The sequence below is a fragment of the Podarcis muralis genome, chromosome 5 (assembly GCF_964188315.1).
Source record: "Podarcis muralis chromosome 5, rPodMur119.hap1.1, whole genome shotgun sequence".
In the NCBI taxonomy this organism is placed as follows: domain Eukaryota; kingdom Metazoa; phylum Chordata; class Lepidosauria; order Squamata; family Lacertidae; genus Podarcis; species Podarcis muralis.
Window position 1 is genome coordinate 98,323,462 of NC_135659.1, and position 16,979 is coordinate 98,340,440.

Consider the following 16,979-nt stretch of genomic DNA (forward strand, 5'->3'; position numbering starts at 1 on the left):
AGAGAACGTCTGCCCTCTAGCGGCGCCGGCCGTTCTACACAGGAAACCTCCACTTTACATGCATTCCTACAGATACAACCGGCCCTTTGAGGGTGACCAAACTGCTGATGCGGCCCCCGATGAATTTGAGTTTGACACCCCTGTTGTGGAGTATGAACGAGGAGGGGAGTTTGGATTTGGATTTGATTTGATATCCCGCCTTATCACTACCTGAAGGAGTCTCAAAGCAGCTAACATTCTCCTTTCCCTTCCTCCCCCACAACAAACACTCTGTGAGGTGAGTGGGGCTGAGAGACTTCACAGAAGTGTGACTGGCCCAAGGTCACCCAGCAGCTGCATGTGGAGGAGCAGGGAATCGAACACAGTTCACCAGATTACAAGTCTACTGCTCTTAACCACTACACCACACTGGCTCTCACTGGAGGAACAATGCGCACCACCTTGGAGAAACAAGTTTGGATATAAATGCAATACATAAATAATTTGTATTATAATTTGAGCAATCAGAGAACTTCATAGGCGCTCTTTTCCTGCAACCATTACAACAGCCTGCAAGGCAGATGAGTATGATTATTCCAGTGGTACCTCGGGTTACATACGCTTAAGGTTACATACGATTCAAGTTACAGACTCGGCTAACCCAGAAATAGTACCTTGGGTTAAGAACTTTGCTTCAGGATGAGAACAGAAATCGTGCTCCAGCGGCGTGGCAGCAGCAGGAGGCCCCATTAGCTAAAGTGGTGCTTCTGGTTAAGAACAGTTTCAGGTTAAGAACGGACCTCCGGAACGAATTAAGTACTTAACCCGAGGTACCATTGTATTTCCATATAGGATGCAAAAGTTGAGAGTGAGTGGTCAACTTAAGGCTATCTAGTAAATTCACAGCAGACCTGAGAATTAAACATAGTATCTGTAAGTTGCACAGCTCTGGCAAGCTGGCTGGATCAAGTCTGGCTCAGTGCACTGCCACCTCCTGCCTTCAGTGGAGAATACTTTTAAAGGCCTTTTTAAAAAATAAAAATAAATCACCTAGAGGTGAGAGCTTTTGCACTAGGCAAATATCCAGCCTCTAGCAGTTTGCAAAGAACTTCTGCTATAGTTTGACGCTGCGCCCAGGACTGCTCCCACAAACCAAAATGCTTGTTCCTCCCCCACTTTCTGTTTCTTTTAAATTTGAACATCTAATCTGCCAAAGCAGTGATTCCCATGTGGGTGGTACTGTCCTCTGGGGGGGATTCAATAGTAAGACACTAAGAAGCAAGGGGAGGGCACTGGAGGTGTAAATGACTTGCCAGACTTTGAAACACTGTTCTCACTGGATCAAGTTCACCAATTTTGCCCAATTAATTCAACTAAATAGCTTTAGCTGGATTCAGAATAAACGTGCAGCTAATTGTTACCGTTTTGAATTTTATCGTGCTCTTATCTTCCTTAGTAGGTTATGCAACCTGCTATTCTGAATAATGCTTTTTAATGGGTTGGGGGGCACTGGGGATACATTTGTGGACCCAAGGGAGCAGGGGGCCTGAAAAGGTTCGGGAACCCCTATGCTAAGCAATGGTGTAGAATTCGAAAGCTGGGGTGTGCCCCGTGAAATTGGGTTGGCTTAAAGTGAGGAATTAAAGAACCTTTTAATGAGGGTGAAAAAGGAGAGCGCAAAATATGGTCTGAAGCTCAGTATAAAAAAAACTAAGATAATGGCCACTGGGCCCATCACTTCCTGGCAAATAGAAGGGGAAGAAATGGAGGCAGGGAGAGATTTTACTTTCTTGGGCTGCATGATCACTGCAGATGGTGACAGAAGTCACGAAAAGAAAAGACGCCTGCTTCTTGGGAGAAAAGCAATGACAAACCTAGACAGCATCTTAAAAAGCAGAGACATCACCTTGCCCACAAAGGTCCGTATAGTTAAAGCCATGGTTTTCCCAGTAGTGATGTATGGAAGTGAGAGCTGGACCATAAAGAAGGCTGATCGCCGAAGAATTGATGCTTTGGAATTCTGGTGCTGGAGGAGACTCTTGAGAGTCCCATGGACTGCAAGAAGATCAAACCTCTCCATTCTGGAGGAAATCAGCCCTGAGTGCTCACTGGAAGGACAAATCCTGAAGCTGAGGCTTCAATACTTTGTCTACCTCATGAGAAGAGAAGACTTCCTGGAAAAGACCCTGATGTTGGGAAAGATGGAGGGCCCAAGAAGGGGATGACAGAGGACGAGATGGTTGGACAGTGTTCTCGAAGCTACGAATATGAGTTTGACCAAACTGCGGGAGGCAGTGGAAGACAGGAGTGCCTGGTGTGCTCTGGTCCAGGGGGTCACGAAGAGTCGCACACGACTAAACAACAACAAAATGATGATGATATTTGCTGCCCCCATTTTCTTTTGGGTGTTTGTGATTGGTGTTTTTTTCCCTATTTGAACAATTTATTAGTTTGCCTGTTTTTACAAGTTTAGAAAAAGAATCCCAGGATTTTTCCTCCCGCGTATTTTCGTCTAATTTCCTCGTGGTCCATGATGCCAGCTGAAGTTGTCAGCACAATGTACCCAAACTGGGGTGAAGGTAGCAGGTTGTTCTGCCACTTTTCCAAATCCTTCAGTTGGACATCAAATCTGGGGCTGATCACACCACACTTGTTGAGTCTGCCTGTGAGATTAACAATCTTCCCAGCTCTGTGATCATCAATGATCTCAAATTCACCTATGTAACCATGCTTCATCATCACAGATAAGAACCGGGCGATAACTTTGGAGCACGGTCTTTTGAGAACTTGATGTTTTCCACGCTTCTTAGCATTGTTGATGCTTTTAAGAGCATCTGCCAGAACATTCATACGCACCATGATGCCAGTGTAGCAATATGGCAGAAAAACCTTGCGATTGGTTTTTAATTTTGATTTAGCCTTGCAAAGCCTTTGCAAGGGAGCGGGCTCTCATCCTGCGCACATCACAAAAGCAGCATGTGGCTGTTGAACGTGGAGAGTTGGAAATGGGGATGCTTCGGAAATGGGGTTGTGTGGGAAGGATAATTACAAACCCCAAAATTTGTGATGCCCTCTAAACCTGCGCCAAAGTTTTGCTTCTGTTCAGCAGCTGAAAAAAACCCCTTGTTTTGCAGCGCCCTGCCAACTGACCAATTGGTGCATCAAACAAAATTTGGGGGTTCGTAGTTAATGGTTCCTCCACCCCCTGTCCGTCACAGTGCAGCCCAGGCAGCTTCAGATCTGCAGCTGGAGGGGGGACCTGCTTTCCAAAGCCAAAACATCTGCAGCCTCTCTCCAGCCCTCACCCACCCATTGTGGCTCAGCAGGATTCCTGCAGCTCCTTCCCCTCATTCTCTCCACACTGACCCTTCTGTTTATCCTGATGCAGGTGGGCCGCTTCTGGCCCCCTATTGAACCGCTCTGCCCTCTGGACAAGACTGCGGCCTGTTCAGATCAATGGCGCCTTCTGTTGCTGGGCTGTTTCCAAGGGACCGTCCCCTGCCGTTTTCGCAAGGGGGGGCAGCCGTCCTCCAAGCCTGGTGATCTTTTGACGGTCTCCGGCCGAGCAGGGCCAAGATTTAACGCGTCCGCCCCGCTGACCCCAGCTGTGCCCTGTGGCCAAGCGGACCTGCCTGCCCTCTGCCACCAAAAGCCGAAAACAACTGTGCAAAAAAAGTCAGGGAGTTAACCGAGCGCAGGGCCCTTTCGGGAGTTGACAGCCCTGGAAGTGCCTCTAAAAATAGGTTTGCGGGATGCTGCTTCCGGCTGACCCTTGCAGTGACGGTCAAATGGTCAGGAAGTGGGAAAGGGCTCTTGTTGCAAAATTTACTCTGCATTAGGGGAATTGGACCCACCCTCGAACTTCCTGCAGTTCTGGGCCATCACCCCAAACGGCAAAAATCTGTTTATTTCTGGTGTGACAGGAAGGTCATCTCAAACTTTTCCAGGAGGGGAGGTTACAGCATTTGGGGCTTCTAGCTCGAAAATCAGTTAGGGGGGATACATCAGGGGCATATAAAATTATAAATGGTTCTGTGGAAGTGGGTGGAGGGGTGTTGTTCTCCCTCTCAAAATCCCAGAACCTAGGGACATCTGGAGAAGTTGAACATTCAGAGCAGACAAAATGAAGTATTTCTGTGGAATTGTTAAGCTGTGGAACTCACTCCCACAAGATCTAGTGGAAGACACCACTTTGGATGACTCTCAAAGTGACTTAACAGCAATTAGCCTTCATCTTCTCTCTTCTTATACAGTAAATGCTTTTATTGGGTTTCTATAACAAACATTCCTTTTTTAAAAAAACACACACATCACTTAGCCTCCACAAGCTGGGCTGTGGCTGCTATTAATTTATTCTTCTATTTATAAAAGTATTTGTTTACTTCCTATTACAATCTGTCTCGAGGTGGAGTACAGGCGAAGATGGTAAAACAATAACAGCAAAATTGCCGTAGTATACAGACCAATGCAAAGGGCACTATTAATTAATTCCTACAGTATTAAAAAGCAGGAAAGTGCAGAGCGATCCTAATATCCCTGCATCCCAATTTGCCCTGTGAATTTGAGGGCTTCTTTCTGAATCTGGGGAGACCTCCTGTTCTTGGAGACACTCTCTGCATGTTTCAGAATTCTGTTTTTCCTCCAGCCCCCTCAACTCGCTGCTAGGTAGGAGAGCAATAGCCAGAGTTTTGGGGTGTCCGCTGAGCTGTCCGCTGGAACCACAGAGACCCGCTTGCGCTGCGCTGGATCCAAAGCTGCGACTAACAGTGAAGCAAGATTTGTTGGGGTCTCAGTGCTGTGAGCCCACCCTGTGCCCAGCTTGCATATTTGTGCAAATAAAACCATATGTCTTAAAGACACTGCAGTCTCTGCTGACCTTCATTCCAAGGAAAACTAACTTGGCTAAGTTCCTGGAGTCCCTCCCCGCTCAGAAATTGGGGTGGCGGGTATCAGTACATGCGTGGCAAGCATGCTGTTCTCTGACGCAGCAGACCCGGACCCAAAGATGAATTTCACAGCATAAACCCAGCCCCAATCACAAACATAACTGGATCCTGGATAGCTCAATTGGCTGGAGTTTGCTTCTGATAACGTCAAGGTTGTGGGTTCAATCTCCATATGGGACAGCTGAATATTCCTGCATTGCAGGGGGGTGGACTAGCTCAGGGGTCAGCAACCTTTTTCAGCCATAGGCCAGTCCACCATCCCTCAGACCATGTGGTGGGCTGAACTATATTTGGGGAAGGGGGGATGAATGAATTTCTATGCCCCACAAATATCCCAGAGATGCATTTTAAATAAAAGCACACATTCGATGATGATGATGATAATTTATTATTTATAATAATAAAATAATAATAGTTTCCCCAGTAGTGATGTATGGAAGTGAGAGCTGGACCATCAAGAAGGCTGATCGCCGAAGAATTGATGCTTTTGAATTCTGGTGCTGGAGGAGACTCTTGAGAGTCCCATGAACTGCAAGAAGATCAAACGCATCCATTCTGAAGGAAATCAGCCCTGAGTGCTCACTGGAAGGACAGATCCTGAAGCTGAGGCTCCAATACTCTGGCCACCTCATGAGAAGAGAAGCATCCCTGGAAAAGACCCTGATGTTGGGAAAGATGGAGGGCACAAGGAGAAGGGGACGACAGAGGACGAGATGGTGGGACAGTGTTCTCGAAGCTACCAGCATGAGTTTGACGAAACTGCGGGAGACAGTGGAAGACAGGAGTCCCTGACGTGCTCTGGTCCAGGGAGTCATGAAGAGTCGGACACGACTAAACAACAGCAACATCAGGAGGGCACCAGGTTGTCAAAGCCTCTAGCCTTGGGTGGCAGGCCTCGAATTATGCAGGGGGCAGAGGGGGCCCGGCCCCCTTCCTGTTGCAGGAGCCTGTCTTGGCTACTGTTTTCTGAAGGGCTTGGCGTGATTTCGCTGGCCTCGGGATCTGCGGGTGCTGTGAGGTCTCCCCCTGCCTATCCCCCAAGAATCCAAGCATTGCAACGGTCTGCCCCCCACATTTCTGGGGGGAGAGGGGAGCCAGGCCCCCAGCTGCAATTCTGCATCACTGTTGCCGCTTCCCTCCCCCTGGCAGGGCAGTTCTGGGCTCTCGCTCGGGACTATCCCGGCAGCGATGCCCGATGCCAGAATCAACAGGCCGTGTTTTCTGGCTCCGCTGCCCGTCCACAAAAGCCGTATTGAGCCATTATCCCCCCACGGCGGCTGCGAACAGCAAGGCTGGCGCCTCGCGCCCTGCCATCTAATGACCCTCCGCTGTCTCCTGCAGATGTTTTCGATGACTCGCAGCTACTTTTTCCAGCGCTCGTGTCCGCAAAAACAAGAGAGGCCACTTTAATTCCAATTAAAGGCCTCCAGCTAAGCAAACAGTGTGCAGCGGGGAACGGGCAGGGCCCAGCAGCCAAACCCGGCCCACCGAGCCACCAAGTCTAGACTCCAGATGTGCCTTTGCCAGTCCCCACTCGACCCAGGCAAGAGCGACACTCGCCGGGCGGAGAGGGCTAAGAGCCCAGGGAGCCCCTGCGCATCAGGGAGGGCCTTGGAGCCACCGACCGCACGTGGCCCCCAGACCAGCTCTGCCTCGGGCCTTGAGGGCCCTGCGGAGGCAAACTCCACGCTAGGGATGCCTGGGAAAGGAACCGAAAACAAGGCTGCCAACGTCGCAACGGCGTTACACAAATCTGTGGAATCCCGAGTGGGGTTCTGGGTGCCTCTCCTCAAAAGGGAGATTGGAAAGGGCTCACAGAAAGATCAAGCAGACAGAGCGACTCCTAGGATAGCTGTCGGTAGAGCAGAAGAATCCTAATCTCGGGGGTTGTGGGTTTGAGTCCCACGTTGGGCAAAAAGGGCCCTGCATTGCGGGGGGCTGGACTAGATGACCCTCGGGTTCCCTTCCCACTCAGCAGTTCTGTGATTCTAGGTGACTTAGAGGAAAGGTTGCAGAGTTTGGGGCTTCTTACTTTAGAGGAAAGGCGAGGGAGAAGGGACCTGGGAGAAGATTGTAAAGTTCTGTTTTATATACAATGGTACAATTGGTACTCGAACGGCTTGGCTCCCAAACAAATTGGCTCCCGAACACTGCAAACCCAGAAGTAAACCCAGGGTTTGTGAACATTTTTTGGAAGCCAAATGTCCAAGGCGACTTCTGCTTGAGCGCAGGACTCCCGAAACGGATTAAGTTTGAGAACCAAGGTACCACTGTATTCTGTAAGCCGTCCAGAGTGACTGGGGAAACGTAGACAAATTACTGTTGTTGTTGTTAATTATGCATGGCATTGAGACAGTGGACAGAGAAAAGTATTTCTCCCTCTCTCGTAACACTAGAACACGTGGACATCCGATGCATAGTTAAACTATAGATCTCACCCCCAACAACCTTAATAATAATAACAATAACAAGAATAATTTATTATTGATATGCCACACATCTGATTGGGTTGCCCCAGCCTCACTAGACCGCCAAAACCAAAACGGGTTACTTCTGGGTTTTGGAGGTCGTGCATGCACAGCTGCGGGTTGCGAATGCTGCGGGTTGCGAATGTGCATCCCGCACGGATTGCATTCACAACACGAGCGTCCACTCTATACTATATTTTGGAAGACATCTGAAGGCAGCCCTGTATAGGGGAGTTTTTTTTAAAAAAGGTATCATAGAATCATAGAATCCTAGAGTTGGAATAGACCACAGGGGCCATCGAGTCCAACCCCCTGCCAAGCAGCAAACACCATCAGAGCACTCCTGACATATGGTTGTCAAGCCTCTGCTTAAAGACCTCCAAAGAAGGAGACTCCACCACACTCCTTGGCAGCAAATTCCACTGTCGAACAGTTTAATGTTTTATTATGTTTTTATATATGTTGGAAGCCACTCAGAGTGGCTCGGGCAATGCAGTCAGGTGACCAGTGTATTATTATTATTATTATTATTATTATTATTATTATTATCATCATCATCATTATTATTATCATTATTATTACTATTACAGTGGATGCTCGGGTTGCAAATGTGATCCGTGCGGGATGCACGCTCACAACCCGCAGCGGTGAATCTGCGCACGTGCGGGTTGCGATTCAGCACTTCTACGCATGCACAAAGCACAATTTAGCGCTTCTGCACACGCACAACCACTGAAACCCGAAGTAACCCGTTCTGGTGCTTCCTGGTTTCGGCGGTCCGTAACCCGAAAAAACGCAACCTGAAGCGTCTGTAACTCGAGGTATGACTGTCTTATTATGGACATCCCTATTTTTGGAGGGTATGGGAACTTAGTTGCGCAGGAGGACTTCTCCGCATCCTCTGCGGCTGTGCAGAGTGGGAATATGTCAGGGGTGATCTTTTTATTTCGAGGGATTCCTGTGAGATTGGCTGCTCCCGAGGAGCTCCAGAGTGTGAAATTTGAAAACTACTGGGCGGCAGGGAGGGGGAACGGAAGCGGCTCCCCTAATTAAAAGTGGATCTCTTACAAAAGGGCCACCTGAACAGGAGTCATAAACCTCCAAAAGAGGACAGCAACTCTCTCCCTCCGCCCCCGGCCTCCCCCACCCCACAAAAAAAAAAACCCCTCCTCCTTTGCCTCTGGCTGGGCTCCAGAGCAGGCCAGCACCTGGGTTGTTAGAATAACAGGCCTTCCCAGGCTGGGTCGCTGCTCTCCCCCAACTTCTGCAACTCCCCTGCAAGCCTGGCTCCACTCTGTCTGGCCAGCTGTTCGGACCACCTTCCTTCTCTCGGTGGGGTCCCTCCAGATGGGGAAAACTTGGGCTGGTCCTCCCTGCAAGAGGAAACGCCGCCTGTTCTGGCAGGAAATCTACGTTTGTCTTGCAAGGAGCCCCAGGAATGTTTCCAGAGCAGGGGGCAGCTGGACGGCAAAGATGTCAGCCTGCCCCCGTTTTTATCACTTCCCGTAAAAATCCGGGACGGGCCTCTAGCTCCCCGTCACCCCAGAGCTGTGCCAAACAGCTCCCTTTTTGTAAAATTGAAGATTTTCTTGATTTACAAAAGGGTGTGCAATCTCTCTCTCTCGTATTCCCCCCCCCCCCATGTAACATTTTTACACATCAGTTTCATTTGTTGAGACATTAGGAAGAAAAGGGACATGGGTGGCGCTGTGGGTTAAACCACAGAGCCTAGGACTTGCCGATCAGAAGGTCGGCGGTTCGAATCCCCGCAATGGGGTGAGCTCCCGTTGCTCGGTCCCTGCTCCTGCCAACCTAGCAGTTCGAAAGCACGTCAAGGTGCAAGTAGATAAATAGGTACCGCTCTGGCGGGAAGGTAAACAGCGTTTCCGTGCGCTGCTCTGGTTCGCCATGTGGTCATGCTGGTCACATGACCCGGAAGCTGTACGCCGGCTCCCTTGGCCAGTAAAGCGAGATGAGCGCCGCAACCTCAGAGTCGGCCACGACTGGACCTAATGGTCAGGGGTCCCTTTACCTTTAGGAAGAAAAGGGGGAAGGAGGTGGGGAAAGATGGGTGGGGTTGGGGTCAGGTGGTGATGTTTCTATTTTACTTACTATATGTAGGGTTTGGTGTCAGCGTTGCTTGTGCAGGTTATTTGCTGTTCACTTGTGTTCCTTTGGTGGGGAGAGAGGTTGGGGTTGGCCTAGGGCAGGGGTCAGAAAACCTTTTCAGCAGGAGGTCAGTCCACTGTCCCTCAGACCTTGTGGTGGGCCGGGCTATAGTTTGGAAAAAAATAATGAACAAATTCTTATGCCCCACAAATAACCCAGAGATGCATTTCAAATAAAAGCACACATTCTACTCATGTAAAAACACGCTGATTCACAGACCATCTGCGGGCCGGATTTAGAAGGCAATTGGGCCAGATCCAGCCCCCAGGCCTTAGTTTGCCAACAAATGGTGTAGGGTGTGGTTGTTCATTTGTGGTTGGCTGTGGTGGTCTTTGTTTTCATGTGTGAGTGGGGTGGGTGGGTGTTTTGGGTCAGGTTAGCCATATTGAGTCATATGCTGTCGGCGGATTCTTGTTGCTGTCTTGTTGGGCTGTGTATGTGATAAAGGGGAGCCATACCGGGGTGAAGGCATCTTCTTCTATTTGTCCCCATGTCAGTTTCAGTTTATTGGTTAATTTTTCTAGTAGGGCTGTTTCCCATACTATACGGTACCATTGGTCCATGCTTACTCCTGACAGGTCTCTCCAGTGTCTGGCTATGATGCTTCTGGTTGCTGAAAGTAAGTGGGTTATGAGCTCTTTGTGGTGTGAGTGGGCATTATTGTCTTGGAAGATGTTTAGCAAGGCCAATTCTGGGGTGATTTCTAATACTTGCTTGCCCAGGAACCTCACCAAAATGCTGGAGAGGGTGTACCTCCACAGGCACATACCTCCACATGTGGTGGGAGTGCCCCAAAATCCAACTAAGTAGCTCCTTTATATATATATATAAACCCCAGATTTTTCACAAGGGCATCGCAACCAAAGACACACATGGAACTGTGGCGTTGGAAAGGGACCTGGTGGGTCATCTAGTCCCACCCCCTGCAATGCAGGAATCTCAGCTAAAGCATTCAAGACAGATGGCTGCCCAACATCTGGTAGTCCAGGCTGTGCTCCCCGCCCAACTTCAAGGTGAGGGGAATGAGCCTGGCCAAAGTGAAAGGGCATTGAATGCTTCAGAGAGCCCATTTCAGCCAGGTTGACCCTTGGGGTCCCATCCAGTTCTGTAAGTCTATGATTCTGTGATTGTTCTGTTGCGGGTTTCCCACAGGCATACAGACAGACAGACAGACAGACAGACAGACAGACAGACAGACATAATTTTATTTGTATGCCGCCTTTCCACGGTTCAAGCCATGCTCAAGGCAGCTTACAATATGAAAAAAAAAACGTAACTGCAACAAAACAAAAGTTCCCATAAACATACATAAAATATTAAACAAATACAGTCATACCTCGGGTTACAGACGCTTCGGGTTGCGCACTGCGCCAAACCCAGAAGTACCGGAATGGGTTACTTCTGGTTTCCAGTGCTCGCGCATGCGCAGAAGTGCTAAATTACGCTTTGCGCATGTGCAGAAGCGCCGAATCGCAACCCCTGCGTGTGCAGACGCGGTGCTGCGGGTTGCGGGCGCTGCGGGTTGCAAACGTGCATCCCGCACGAATCACGTTCGCAACCCGAGCGTCCACTGTACTCAACCAAACTGAACAATTCCCACATCATTCACAATAAGATCTGTACCAAAGATACAAAAAACCCAACAATAAATACTTCTAAGAAACAGAGAGGTCAAGATCCTGCAGCTTCTGCTCTGCAGCCACACATTGGGAAGCTTTCGTTCCCAGGGATAAGAGAGTCTCCCATTTTCTCTGCTGGATGAGAGCCTCTTCCACTTTTCGTGTTGGGACACCGGCGAGATCAGAACGCTGGACTAGATGAGTTCATGGCCCCGATCCAGCTCTCGTCTGCGAATTGGCCCTGCGGCAAATTCCCTACGGAACTCCTTGCCCCTGCACCCCCCTTGGCTGAAAGGAGTGGCTTGGCCTTGGGGCGAAAGGGGGGGGCGGATGGACGGATCCTGCGCTGGTCACCAGCCATGCTCCTCTCTCTGCTTTGGCCTGGAGGGGATGGATGACGCCCAGGTCCTGGTGCAGGAGTCGGAAACAGGCATGAAGGCTTGTGCGAGGAGGGGCAGGAAATTGGACTAAATCCCAGGAAACGCCGCTCGGCTCCAGCTGGTCTAGGCCAATGCGGATGGGGGGGGATGTGAAAAAGCGGGGGAGGGGGTTCTGTGAAGCTGGTTTCCAGGGCTGTCATTCCTGGAGTTTCTGTGAGCAATTGCGGAGGGTTGGCGCATAGGATCACCGAATCGTCACATTGGAAGGGAGGCAGAGGGTCATTTAGTCGGAACACCCCCCCCCCGGGATGTGGAAGAGGGCAAACCCATCAGGGATGGAGGTCTGGCAATAGTGGGTCCTTGGCATCCATCTGTCTAGGGAGACAATGAAGGTTTGTCTCTTCTGGGGGGGGGGGTTTGAAGTCTGCAACAATAGGACCATTTCAAAAGACGATGCACTCCAGGGTGCTGTTTCGGGCTGAAGGTCTGATCCAGATTCCTGCATCTCCCCACAGGGACCTGAACCGTGCAGTGGGGTTTAGGGGTGGGGTGTGGACAGGGCCAGATTTAGATTTGATGAGGCCCTAAGCTACTGAAGGGGACGCGGGTGGCGCTGTGGGTTAAACCACAGAGCCTAAGACTTGCCGATCAGAAGGTCGGTGGTACGAATCCCAGCAACAGGGTGAGCTCCCGTTGCTCGGTCCCTGCTCCTGCCAACCTAGCAGTTCGAAAGCACGTCAAAGTGCAAGTAGATAGATGGCGGGAAGGTAGCTGGCATTTCTCGCAGTGAGGGAACCACCAGAAGGCCCTCTGTCTGGTTCCCTGTAACCTCACTTCTCGCAATGAGGGAACCGCCAGAAGGCCCTCGGCGCTGGACCTCAGTGTCCGGACAGAATGATGGGGGTGGAGACGCTCCTTCAGATATACTGGACTGAGATTTCTGCATTCCAGGGGTTGGACTAGATGACCCTTGGGACCCTTCCGACTCGACAATTCTGTGATTCTATGCAACATAATCTAACCACTCTGCAAACAAATCAGGTTGAATGCTAATTAAACCGCCTGTGGGGAGATGCACCCCATCCTTTTAAAAGCCCGTCCGTTACATGACATGACTTGGCTTCTTCTTCAGACGTTTGGTGTGGGACCTGCCCGTTTCATGGCACCATTATCTCCCTGCAAACAAATTGTTCTGCCCGGACACTGAGGTCCAGCCCCGAGGGCCTTCTGGAGGTTCCCTTGTTGTGAGAAGCCAAGTTACAGGGAACCAGGCAGAGGGCCTTCTTGGTAGTGGCACCCGCCCTGTGGAACGCCCTCCCTTCATGGATCACTGCCTTGCCATGGCGAAGGGGCTTGAATAACTCAGAGAAGCTATGAGCTATGCCATGCAGGGCCACCCAAGGTGGACAGGTCATAGTGGAGAGTTTTGACCAAACGTGATCCACCTGGAGGAGGAACCGGCAAGCCACTCCAGTATCCCTGCCAAGAAAACTCCATGGACAAAGACAACAGGCATATAAAAGTTATGACGCTGGAAGATGAGCCCCTCAGGTCGGAAGGCGTCCAACATGCTACTGGGGAAGAGCGGAGGGCAAGTACAAGTAGATCCAGAGCTGATGAAGCGGCTGGGCCAAAGCCGAAAGGACGCTCAGTTGCGGATATGCCTGGAAGTGAAAGGAAAGTCCAATGCCGTAAAGAAAAATATTGCATAGGAACATGGAATGTAAGAACCATGAACCTGGGTAAGTTGGATGTGGTCAAAAATGAGATGGCAAGAATAAATATTGACATTCTGGGCATCAGTGAACTAAAATGGACGGGAATGGGCGAATTCAGTTCAGATGACCATCATATCTACTACTGTGGGCAAGAATCCCGTAAAAGAAATGGAGTGGCCCTCATAGTCAACAAAAGAGTGGCGAAAGCTGTAAAAGGTAAAGGTAAAGGTACCCCTGCCCATACGGGCCAGTCTTGCCAGACTCTAGGGTTGTGCGCCCATCTCACTCAAGAGGCCGGGAGCCAGCGCTGTCCGCAGACACTTCCGGGTCACGTGGCCAGCGTGACAAGCTGCATCTGGCGAGCCAGCGCAGCACACGGAAACGCCGTTTACCTTCCCGCTGGTAAGCGGTCCCTATTTATCTACTTGCACCCGGAGGTGCTTTCGAACTGCTAGGTTGGCAGGCGCTGGGACCGAATAATGGGAGCGCACCCCGCCGCGGGGATTTGAACCGCCGACCATGTGATCGGCAAGTCCTAGGCGCTGAGGTTTTACCCACAGCGCCACCCGCGTCCTGGTGAAAGCTGTAGTGGGATGCAATCTCAAAATTATTATTATTTTTATTAGTATTATTATTAGGATGAGTGCTCAATAGACAGGTCCCCTGGAATAATAATATAATAATAATAATTTATTATTTATACCCCGCCCATCTGGCTGGGCCTCCCCAGCCACTCTGGGCGGCTTCCATAAAAGGTAAAGGTACCCCTGCCCGTACGGGCCAGTCTTGACAGACTCTAGGGTTGTGCGCCCATCCCACTCAAGAGGCCGGGGGCCAGCGCTGTCCGGAGACACTTCCGGGTCACGTGGCCAGCGTGACATCGCTGCTCTGGCGAGCCAGAGCCGCACATGGGACGCGGGTGGTGCTGTGGGTAAAAGCCTCAGCGCCTAGGGCCTGCCGATCAAAAGGTCGGCAGTTCGAATCCCCGCGGCGGGGTGCGCTCCCGTTGTTCAGTCCCAGCGCCTGCCAACCTAGCAGTTCAAAAGCACCCCCGGGTGCAAGTAGATAAATAGGGACCGCTTACTAGCGGGAAGGTAAACGGGCGGCTTCCATAAGAAACCAAAAATACAGTAAAATATCACACGTTAAAAACTTCCCTGAACAGGGCTGCCTTAAGATGTCTTCTGAATGTCAGGTAGTTGTTTATCGCTTTGGAAGCGCCCTGACTCCCAGGTGAATTTGCAGAGGGCTGCAGTAAGAGAGCCTTAGTGCCAAAAAGAAAGGGAGGGAAAGAACTTTTCCGCAACTGCTCATCTTGGGTGTCTCTGGTTCAAATTCGACAGAACTGGTTTTTCACAGGCGCACCACCTCCCTTCCTTATCCCCCACAACTTCCCTGCCTTTCTCAGCCACCGCCTAATCCTCCTTCCTCCTTGGAAGAGAGGCTCCTCTGGCCACTTCTGGTCCCAGAAGGCAGTGGCTTTGTCATGCTAAAGAGAGCGACCTGCTCAAAAAAGGCGCCATCTGCATTTGAAGGACCTGCAAGATCCTGGCAGAATGGGAGACCATCTGGAGCAAAGCTGGCCAGCAACCCATCCTCCCCTCCACGCCCCCCCCTCCCTCAAAGACCTTCTCAGAGAGTTCCTTGAAAAGAACAAGGGGTGGGCAAGGAAGGGGGGGTGATGGGAATGGGGAGGAACACTAGGAAACTCTGGCCGGACAATTCAGCTCTTGGGCTGCAGCAGCTGTAGCCCTCAGCTCCAGACAATGACAGATGCAAAACAGAACCAGAGACCGCTTCCCATCCCCCCCCCCCTTTTTAAGCCAAAGTGCATCAGACGGTGTGATAGCATGCAAGTTTCGGAATGCCACAGAACTCTTTTCTCACCCGACATCAGTTGGTGCCAAGAGCATGCCAGCTTCAGAATGTCACAGAGCTCTTTCTCATCCAGTCCATTGGGAAGGGAGGTTCCCAATAATACTGTTGTTGTTGTTTAGTCGTGTCCGACTCTTCGTGACCCCCTGGACCAGAGCACGCCAGGCACTCCTGTCTTCCACTGCCTCCCGCAGTTTGGTCAAACTCATGCTGGCAGCTTCGAGAACACTGTCCCACCATCTCGTCCTCTATCGTCCCCTTCTCCTTGTGCCCTCCATCTTTCCCAACATCAGGGTCTTTTCCAGGGAGTCTTCTCTTCTCATGAGGGGGCCAAAGTATTGGAGCCTCAGCTTCAGGATCTGTCCTTCCAGTGAGCACTCAGGGCTGATTTCCTTCAGAATGGATGCGTTTGATCTTCTTGCAGTCCATGGGACTCTCAAGAGTCTCCTCCAGCACCATAATTCAAAAGCATCCATTCTTCGGCAATCAGCCTTCTTTATGGTCCAGCTCTCACTTCCGTACATCACTACTGGGGAAACCCAGTAATACATCACCCCCTAAATATACTCTTTCTGGGGTAGTTTGTCCACCTGGGGTCCCCACCTGCCCTCAGCTCTCACCTGTGACTCCTGGAAGCTGCCAGCATGTGACACGCCCCGGGAACAACTTCAGGGGAGGGTAGCCGATGGGTTTCAAGCCCTTAGGGTATGCAAAGACAGGCTCTGGCAGATGTAGGGGATGAGACAAATTGTGGGTCCAATGGCCAAGAAGGCAGTTTCTGCACAAGCTGTGAAGCAGGGCTTTTCAAACTGTGTCTCCTTGCACGTTGCTGCAGTGTGTCACGAGAACGCTCCCCACACTCCTCCCTGGGACTGGAAAGGGGTTCGCTGAACATCCAGCTTGCTAGTAAAACTGAATTACTGTGTCGCGAAATGATGCGTATCTAAAAAGTGTCTCGCCAACTTCAAAAGTTTGGAAAGCGCTGCTGTCAAGGAAAGTGAGGGGCAGGTGGGGCTCGCTCACCTGGGAAGGGAGCAGGGAAACTCTGATCCTAAACTTCCACTGCCTTGCGGCTATGCTTATTGGGAGAAAGGCTTTGGGAGTAAACCCTGAGAAAAAAATCTGGACCCGCTGCTGCCTTGTGGGACAATTTCGGGAGAAGTGTCGTAAACAGTAAACCCTAATGGTTAGTGGAAGGGCATGCTGTGCAAATTTGTGCTTTACAGGCCCCTCTCTCTGGACCTCATCTGCCTGCATATCCTCAGCCAGACGGGCTGAGAGGGTTACCTGCCAAGGCCATTCCCACTTCTGAAGCTCAATAAAGTTGTGGCCAATTTGAACCCATACTCTGGTCTCTTGTCTCATTCTTTGGGGGAAAGGGGTAGGCGCCACAGGCAGGGTTTAGCACGTGTGCCCGCAAATTGGGAGCGGAGTTGAATGGCACCTTGTATGGCTCCTCCTGGCAATTTCTGCACCCAAGCTGGTGGCAAAAGTGTTGCTTTGCTTTCCTTTGTACCCCTTCAGCGAGGCCTTGTCCTCTGGGCAGCCCAGGACCTCCATATGCACTGCCCATGGAAAAGCAGTTTGACTTCACCCTCAGAGGCTCACTCCTTTGTCTCTTGAGAAAGACAGATGCAAACAACTCAATGTATGTGGAGGTCAGATTTTATCTCTACCCCACCTGCCCTTCAACAAACACAAGGTGTTGTAGGTAGCTCTCTGTCTGTTTTTACCCCACCTGGGGGGTAGCTTAGGGGGCTGAGGTCTAGTGACTGGCCACTGTCACCCACTGAGCTCTGGGGCTGGGTGAGGATTACAACCTGTT

The 16,979-nt window shown here is 50.7% G+C and overlaps 1 pseudogene; it reads right to left on the minus strand.

Annotated features, from left to right (window-relative positions):
• Window positions 1-325: 325 nt before the first annotated feature.
• Window positions 326-2,980, minus strand: LOC144327868 (small ribosomal subunit protein uS8 pseudogene; annotated as a pseudogene).
• Between the last annotated feature and the right edge of the window lie 13,999 nt (window positions 2,981-16,979).